We start from the raw sequence: 10,259 nt of genomic DNA, 5'->3' as shown, positions 1-10,259 counted from the left end.
AATAGATCTTACATAAAGCTTGACATATTTTTAATATTTAGCGCGTGAGCGCTAGCTGCTCCTGTGTCCTAAATATGTTAAAAATGCTATTTGAGGTGTGCTTTTTGAATACAGCCCCCCGCCCCACAACAGCCTGACTCGTCAGTCAAATTTTCTGCGGGATTTTCTAATACTGAATTTCTGAGCGTGTTAGTAATAATGTCTGAGGGGCACACGGGGCCGATTCAGGCCACGCTACAAAATTTCTTTAGAAATCTTTTCTGTGCAAGTGGCGTGCAAAAGGCGCCGCACATAGATATGTTATCCACAGCGCTTATTGAGTGGCGTGCAAGGTGCACACTATATGTTATCCACTGCCGCTTATTATTATTGCGTGTGCGTGCAAGGCGCACAATATATGTTATCCACCGCGCCTATTTTATTGAGTGGCGGGCAGGCGCAACACCTATATGTTAGCCACCGCGCTTATTATTATTGAGTGTGCGTGCAAGGCGCACACTTATGTTACCACCACGCTTATTATTAGTGACAGTGCCTACGACACTCGTCCAACTATTGTTTTTCTCGTGGTTAAATAGTATTATTATTCATTTCTCGCCCTTTTATGAAACAAAACTTAATGTGTCCCGCAGCGGTTAAAGGACCCCAACAATTTTGTGCCGTTAAGGGATGGACATCATCAGCTAGAATGAGCGAGGCAGGGAGAAAAACATCAGGAAAAAATAAAACGTATTCAACTACCGTGGCTCAAAGGCACCACTACAGACACATAGTTATACATAGAAACGTAGGAAAATTTCGTCTCACTCAACATTCGCCTGCTAACAAACTGTCAGATATATATTTGGCGGGAAACGTAAGATGCGGCAGCAACCCCCCATCCACAGCCCATAGGACTACATGTTTAAAAAGGCCGCGGAAATTTTTGAGGAAAGCAGACAGTACCTTTCTCTGAATTGCTCTGTAAGGGACCATTCTTCACTTATCGACACAAACAAATTTGTAGAACCCGTTCAGGAAGGCCGGATGCCCCAGTGATTTTGGTCATGATGTGGAATTACGGTTTGGCCAGGATCCCTCCTCTTCGTGGGTGTCAGCATTTCTCTCTCCTCTCTGTCAGGATTCTCCACTGAAGACCAACTGCAAACAGGTGCATGAAGCCCATGTGGGCCATCTTTAGCAGTTATTGGCTTCATTGAACTTGTCTTGAAAATGGCGACAGATGACAGCATGCCAACGAAAGCCAACTAAGCTAACATGCTCCACCAAGATCTTGTACGTCTTAGTTTCACTTAAATTCTATTAATATTCAAAAGTAATCAACTTTTTCTACAAAATATTTTACCATTTCAAATCCATTATACAAACTTCAAATCTTTATACAGACCTACTAATTTAAATGACTTCTTACTTTACTTACAGACTAATTCAAACTTAAACATTTCAACAGGATCTTGTACTATTAAACTTTATTCAACATTTTTTTTGTGTTCCACTCATTTAGAACTTTCTACAGACAAAAGCAGGCACACGCACCAACACACACACACAGTAAAACACAGGAACACACCGACAGACAGACACCAGAACACGCACACACAAGGACACTGAACAGACGCTCAGTAACAGATCGACCATCATTACCGTGTTTCAAACAATTTAAACAATCTGCTGGATCTACGATCCAATACAGGCTGCAGCTGCACACACTGACAGGTGGTCTCAAGGACAGTCTCTACAGTCTTCTACACGTTAAACTGACTTCCTCTTACTACAGACCGAGTTAAACTACACAGGTTCACCAAGATCTTGGTACTATTATTTATTAAATTCTACTCTGAATATCTACAATTTATTCCAAATTTGTTCTACCAATATTTTACCATTTCAAATCCATATAGACAACTTCAAATCTTTTACAGACCTACAAGTTAACTACCTCTCCATTCTACTAAAGAGTTCAGTCAAACTACACAGTTCACCAAGATCTTGTACTATTACTATACTTCTACAATTCTACCTTTTTATCTGAATTTTCTACAGTGTTACACAACATGGTTATCACTTCAGACTATTTTCTACCCTTTTCAAACCATTTCACATTTTTCAAGATATATCCCTTATGGCCTTTCAAGCTTATAGTATAGAGCAACGAAAAGCGACAGGAATGTGAGGGGGAGAGAGAGGTGAAGAGACAGGAAAAGACATGCAGAAAAAGGGCAGCAGGTGGGCGCTGGGGCGGCGGCAGCGAGGGCACCCACACCGCACTTTCCACAGGAAATGCAGTTTTCTAGTTGAGTGTGCGTGCAAGCGCACACTAATGATGTATCCACCGGGCTTAATATTATTCTTCACGCCCGGTTTTTTGGTTCGCTACTCCTCCAGAGTTTTTGTCGCACATAACACAAAAAGGGTATCAAAACGTGCCAGCTCGGCCGGGACATGTGTTGCTATGACTTTTCTAAGAGGTTTCGGCAAAAGGTTTTGCCAAAAATCGCCAAAAACAAAGACAAAAAATGAATGGGTGGTGTATTGCAGAACTTTCCAGAGCAGAGTGAGTTGATGTCACGCTAGAGTGGAGGGGGGAGAGAAAACTCGTCGAAAAATAGATTGTGTAAACTGCGACTGCGGGCCGCAAATGCCCCAGCTACAGACATGATTATCCCCTCAAACGGGAAAATTCGAGTCGGTCACCGTGATAACACTGTTGAAGCTGTGTCTGTTATAGTTTTGGCTCCTACGCACTCATTGATCGACTACTCCCCCCCACAGCCTCATATACTCCCTTGTTAAAAAGCAGGAATTTCTGGAGGAAGCAGAAGCAAGTTCTCTCTCTTGCTCCTACGGGCACATTTCTTCATTATCGACACAAAACTCTATTAAAACGATCAGGAAGTTCCATCTTGCTTGGTTAAGTCGGCTCAATGATTGGAAATACGGTTTGGCCAGAAAGTCCTTCCGTGTGCGAGAGAGGTCTCAGCATTTTCTCTCAGTCTCTAAGTGACATTCTAACAGGTGCAAACTGCTCCCCTGATTACAGTGGATCCTGGTTGCTTGCAACCTCAGCCTGCGTGAAGGAGGAGAGGGGGAGGGGCCAGCAGACAGAAGCGAGTGGCCATTTTATAGTTCTTGGCACTTAATTTGAACCTGTCGTTGTAAATGGCAGACAGAGACAGCAGAGCGTTAGCGCAAGCTGTAAAGACAGGCTATTTGCAAACATTAGCGACCAATGCTAAAATTAGTGCTAATAACATTAGCCACTAGAATTAAATACATGTTTGATTGCTAACATGATATGCTAACATGCTAAGTTAATTAAGTAGCAACTAGGCATAAACACATGTTTTAGAACATGCTAATGTTAACATACTAATGTTAACTGCTACGGCATCAACGTTAACATGCTAAAGCTAACATGTAATGTTAACATGCTAATGCTAACTGAAAGGCGATCAGCGTTAACATGCTTAATGGTAACATGCTAATGGAACATGCTAATGCTAACTGCTAGCGCATCATGTACTGCTAATGCTGAACATGCTAATGTAACATGCTAAGTTAAATGCTAGCGCATCAGCGTTAACATGTAAGTTTACATGCTAATGCTAACATGCTAGATAATTGGAACATTGTAAGCCTAGTCTGCTCCTGTTCTAAATAAACATGTTAAAAATGACTTTTTGAGGTGTGCTTTTTGGATACAGAACCCAGCACAGCCCACTCGTCACTCTCGAAATTCTTTTCTAGTACTGAATTAGCTGAGCAGTGTCAGTAAAATATGGGGACGAGGGCCAGATCAGGCAATCTCAAAATTTCTTGAAATTGTTCTAGTTGGTGTGCTGAAAGAGCAAACCTAAAACCTCTCGGCTTATATTGAGTGGCCTAAGCGCACACTAGTGTTATCCACCGCGCTTATGAGTGTGCTGAAGGAGCACCCTTATTCTCTCGGGCTTATTATTATTAGGTGCTGAAAGAGCAACTCTTTAAAACTCTCGGGCTTTATTCTGATTATGAGTGTGCCTGAAGGAGCACACTTTTATTATCTCTCGGGCTTATTATTATTCCTCTTCCGTTCTTCCGTGTTTTTTCGTTGCTTCTCCTCCCAAGTTTTTGTCGCACATACACAAACGGGTATCAAAACACGCTCGCTGGACGATGCTATTCTTTTCTAAGAGTTTCGGCAACGGTTTGCCAAAAATCCAGAAAACGAAGCCAAAAATGAATGGTTGGATTGCGAGAACTTTCCAGAGCTACAGTGAGTGATGTGCATCGCTAGAGTGAGAGGGGAAGAACAATCAGTGAAAAAATAAACGGATTTCACACCGTGGCCTCAAATCCCCCACTACAGACACGATTTCTACAAGAGAAACATAGCAAAATTTTGGTGTATCACTCACATTCGCCTGCCAAAGCTGTCAGACATAATAGTTTTGGCTCCTGACGGGCAATTGATCGACTACCGCCAACAGCCTCATAGACTCCAATGTTAAAAAGGAGCGAAATTTTCTGGAGAAAGGCAGAAGTAACGTTTTCTCTCTCTTGCTCCTGAGGGCACATTTCTCATTTACGACACAAAACGAATATGTAAACGACAGGAAGGTCCATCGTGCCTAGGTTAAGCGGTTCAATGATTGGAATTACGGTTTGGACCAAAAGTCCGTCCTTTTCGAGAGGAGTTCTCAGCATTTTCCTCCATTCTCTAACTGACATTTTAACAGGTGCAGATCAGCTGCTGCTGATAGGTCCTGGTTGCTTGGCAACCTCAGCCTGCGTGAAGGAGAAGAGGGGGGGAGGTGCCACCAGAAGCCAGAGCGGCAGCCATTTTAGTAGTTTCTGGCACTTTAATTTGAACTTGTCTGTTCTAAAATGGCAGACAGAGACAGCAGAGGCAGCTAGCTCGTTAACATGCTAGGATAATTACCATAGCCACTAGGAATTAAATACATGCTAATATTAACATGGTAATGCCAACATGGTTAATGTCAATTGCTATGCATCAGGGTTAACATGCTAAGGTTAACATGCTAATGCTAACATGCTAATGCTAACATGTTAATGTTAACTGTTAGCCCATCAGCGCTAACATGCTAATGCTAACATGTGAATGCTAACATGTTAATGTTAACATGCTAATGCTAACATGCTAATGATAAACTGATAGCCCATCGCGTTAAGCTAATGTTAACATGTTAATGTTATCTGCTAATGTTAATTGTTAGCGCATCACCGTTAAAATGACTAATGCTAACAGGCTAAGTGTAACATGCTAATGCTAACATAGTAATCAAACATGGTAATGCCAACATGTTAATGTTAACATGCTAAAGCTAACATGCCAATGCAACATGCTAATGTTAATCGTTTAGCCCATCAGCGCTAACATGCGATGGTAAATGCCAATGTTAACTGTTAGCACATCAGCGCTAACATGCTAATGCTAACGGCTAATGCAACATGCTAATGTAACTGCTAGTGCATCACGTTAACATGCTAATGCTAAAATGCCAATGGTAACTGCTAGCCCATCAGTGTTAACATGCTAATGTTAACATGCTAATGCTAACATGCTAATGCTAAAATGCGAATGTTAACATGCTAATGTTAACATGCTAATGTAACTGTTAGCCCATCAGCGTTAACATGCATGCTAACATGCGAATGCTAACAGGCTAATGTAACATGCTAATGTTAACATGCTAATGTTAACTGTTGAGCACATCAGCGCTAACATGCTAATGCTTACATGCAATGCTAACATCTAATGTTAACTGTTAGCCATCAGCGCTAACATGCATGCTAACATGCGAATGCTAACATGCTAATGTTAACATGCTAATGTTAACTGTTAGCCCATCAGCGCTAACATGCTAATGCTAAAATGCGAATGTTAACATGCTAATGTTAACATGCTAATGCTAACATGCTAACTGCTAGTCCATCATTGTTAACATGCTAATGCTAACATGCTAACTGCTAGCTAAAAATGCTAATGTTAATTGCTAGCACGTAAGCGCTAGCTGCTCCTGTGTCTAAATAAACAGTTAAAACATGACTGTTTGAGGTGTGCTTTTGAATACAGACCCCCAGCAACAGCCCACTCGTCACTCTCAAAATTTCTTTTCTAGTACTGAATTTGCTGAGCAGTGTCAGTATAATTGTATGGGGACGACGGGGCCAGAGTCAGGCACATCAATTTCTTAGAAATTTTTCTAGTTTCCTCTTCGTTCCTCCGTGTTTTTTTCGGTTTCGCTTCTCCTCCCCAGCAGTTTTGTCCCGCACATACACAAAGGGTATCAAAACGACGGCTCGGCTGGGATCGATGGCTATGTCTTTCTAAGAGTTTTCGGCAAACGGTTTGCCAAAAATCCAGAAAAACGAAGCCAAAAAATAATGGGTGTGGATTGCGAGAACTTTCCAGAGCTAGAGTGAGTGATGTCATAGCTAGAGTGGAGGAGGGGAAGAACGAAAAAATAAAACGTAGTTCGACTACCGTGGCCTCAATCCACGACAGACATGATTATCCCCTCAAATGTAGGAAAATTCGAGGTGGTGCAGTGATAACACTGTTGAAGCTGTCTCTTTTATGTTTTGGCTCCATACAGGCTAATTGATCGAGTACCCCCCTCACAGCCTCATTCACTCCCATGGTTTTTGGGGCAGAGAATTTTCTGGAAGGAGCAGGGAGCACGTGTGCTTTCTCTGACTCCTACGGCCAAAGTTTATACAATTTTCTCCCGATACTTGGCACAGATATTATACACAAGACGAGCATTCTTCTGGTCATTTCAGATTTTGGTTTGATGCATACCTTATAGGTTTTTTTTGGCCACCTTCGAGGGGGATCATTCAGACATATACTGTGCATCTCAGTGGGACAAACATGCATGCAGCACCTGTGACTAATTACTCTGACCTGCAGCTCACCCTGGTTGCTTGGCAACCTCAAGCATGCATCTCTCACAAACACAAACACATAGATAGAGAGACAGACACACCACACGCAGGCAGACAGACAGGCAGACACACACACACACACAGACAGACACACACACACACACACACACACACAGGACAAGTTTTTCAAAATAAGAGTCCCTTCAAAATAAGAGCCCATTAAAAAGGCAATGATGACACAGCTTGTTGTATTCATACTGAATTTTCTGAGCAGTGTCAGTAATAATGCATGGGCACGACGGGGCCAGAAATGTTTCTAGTTGATCGACTACTCTCCCCCAAAGCCTCATATACTCCCATGTTAAAAAAGCAGGAAATTTTCTGGAGGAAAGCAGGAGTTTCTCTCTCTTGCTCCTACGGGCACATTTCTTCATTTATCGACACAAAACGCCTATTTAAAACGATCAGGAAGGTCTCATCGTGCCTCAGGTTAAGCCGGTTCAATGATTGGAATTACGGTTTGGTCAGAAATCCTTCCTGTTCGAGAGGAGTTCTCAGCATTTTCTCTCAGTCTCTAAGTGACATTCTAACAGGTGCAGTAACTACTTCCCTGATTACAGTTGGTCCTGGTTGCTTAGCAACCTCAGCCTGCGTGAAGGAGGAGAGGGGGGAGGGGCCAGCAGACAGAAGTCGAGTGGCCATTTTAGTAGTTCTTGGCACTTAATTTGAACCTGTCTGTGTAAAATGGCAGACAGAGACAGCAGAGCAGCTAGTGCGTTATCGCTAGCTGTAAAGACATGCTATTTGCTAACATCAGCGACCAATGCTTGAATTAGTGCTAATTAACATTAGCCACTAAGAATTAAATACATGTTAATTACTAACATGATAATGTTAACATGCTAATGTTAATTGCTAGCGCATCAACGCATCAGCATTAACATGCTAATGTTAACATGCAAATGATGACATGTTAATGTTAATTGCTAGCGCATCAGCGCTAACATGCTAATGTTGACATGGTAATGCTAACATGCTAATGTTAACTGCTAGAGCATCACCGTTAACATGCTAATGTTAATAGCTAATGGTAACATGCTAATGATAATTTCTAGCGCGGAAGCGCTAGCTGCTCCTGTGTCTAAATAAACATGTTAAAAATGACTATTTGAGGTGTGCTTTTTGAATACAGACCCCCAGCAACAGCCCACTCATCAGTCTCAAAATTTCTGCGAGAATTTTCTAATACTGAATTTTCTGAGCAGTGTCAGTAATAATGTATGGGGACGACGGGGCCACAGTCACGCACACTCAAAATTTCTTTAGAAATTTTCTAGTTATTGGATAACAATATTGTGGGAGCCGTTTGGGCACGTTTTCCACCATGGTGGCCTCAAATGCACAGCTACAGACATGATTATACCATCAAAACGTAGGAAAATTCGAGGTGGTAGTGATAACACTGTTCAAGCTGTCTCTGTTATAGTTTTGGCTCGTTACAGCCTCATTCACTCCAATGTTATTTTGATAAGAGATCTTTCCAGAAGGAGGAGGGAGCACATGTGCTTTCTCTGACTCCTACAGCCAAAGTTTATACAATTTTCGCATGAAACCTGGCACAGACATGATCCACAAGACGAGCATTCTTCTGGTCATTTTGGATTTCAGTTTGGACACCTTATGCCATGTCCTGCGCCATCTCTTCGAGGGACTTCATTCAGAGGGAGAGGGACTGAGCATGCGCAGCTGTCACTAATTATTTAGACACACACAGAGGCACAGGCACAGATTGACACCCAGATAAGACAAAACTCCCCCAAGACTTCCTTCAAAATAAAAGACTTAAAACTCTTCTTAACAGCTCTCACCTACTTCCACACATTCAGCTCATTTTACTTCTACGCTAACCTTCTACAATTCTTCTACACTTTAAACTTCTTCTCCTACTACTACAGATTAAAATACAAATACATCATACAAACTTCAAATCTTTCTACAGACCTACAATTTAAACTACTTCTCCTTTACTACAGACTTCATTCAGACTACACATTTCAACAAGATCTTGTACTATTAAACTTGTATTCAACTTTTTTTTAGATTCAACTCATTTAGGACATTTCTACAGACACAAGCATGCACACACACACACACACAGAGCCAGACAGACAGCTGTTGCTTGGCAACCTCAAGCCTGCCTGAAGGAGGAGAGGGGGGCTAACATGTTAATGCTAACTGCTAGCGCATCAGCGCTAACATGCAAATGCTAACATACTAATGTTAATTGCTAGCACGTCAACATTAACATGCTACTGATAACATGCTAACCCTAACATGCTAATGTTAATTGCTAGTGCGTCAACGCTAACATGTTAATGCTAACATGTTAATGCTAACATGCTAATTGCTAGTGTGTCAACGCTAACATGTTAATGTTAACATGCTAATGGTAACATGCTAATGTTAACGTGCTAATGTTAATTAACATTAAATACATACTAATGTCAACAAGCTAATGCTAACATACTAATGTTAACATGGTAATCCCAACATGCTAATGCTAATTAACATTAGCCAGTAAGAATTAAATACATGTTAATGTTAACATGCTAATTTTAACATGGTAATGTTAACATCCTAATGCTAACATGCTTCTGTGTCTAAATAAACATGTTAAAAATGACTATTTGACATGTGCTTTTTGAATACAGACCCCCGGCAAGAGCCCACTCGTCACTCTCAAAATTTCTGCGGGAATTTTCTAGTACTGAATTTGCTGAGCAGTGTCAGTAATAATGCTCTTTTTTTTGGCACACTACTCCTCCCGCAGGTTTTGTCACACATACACAAAAAAAGGTATCAACAAACCATGCGGCTTGGCTGGGAATCAACTACTATGACTTTTCTAAAAGTTTTGCCTAACAAGTCACCAAAAACCAACCAACCTGAAACTGCTCTGTTGTCTGTGACAGAAGCCTTAAAAGAAGCAAGAGCAGCAGCACAGTCCTCTGTCCTAATTCTACTTGACTTATCAGCTGCCTTTGACACAGTTAACCATCCCATCCTCCTCTCTGTTCTCTCAAACATGGGCATCTCTGGCTTGGCTCTTTCCTGGTTTAAAACTTACCTGACAGGGCGCTCATTCAGTGTGTCCTGGCTTGGACAGTTGTGACTTCGCATCACCTCATCACAGGGGTACCCCAGGGCTCAGTTCTGGGGGGCCCATTTGCTATCTACACCGCCTCCTTGGGTCCAATTATCCGCTCACATGGCTATTCCTGTTACTGCTATGCAGATGACACTCAGCTACATCTATCATTTCCTCCTGAGGACCCCTTGATCTCTGCACAGGTCTCCGATTGCCA

The sequence above is a fragment of the Larimichthys crocea genome, chromosome VII, assembly GCF_000972845.2.
Source record: "Larimichthys crocea isolate SSNF chromosome VII, L_crocea_2.0, whole genome shotgun sequence".
In the NCBI taxonomy this organism is placed as follows: domain Eukaryota; kingdom Metazoa; phylum Chordata; class Actinopteri; family Sciaenidae; genus Larimichthys; species Larimichthys crocea.
This window is presented reverse-complemented; position numbering follows the sequence as displayed.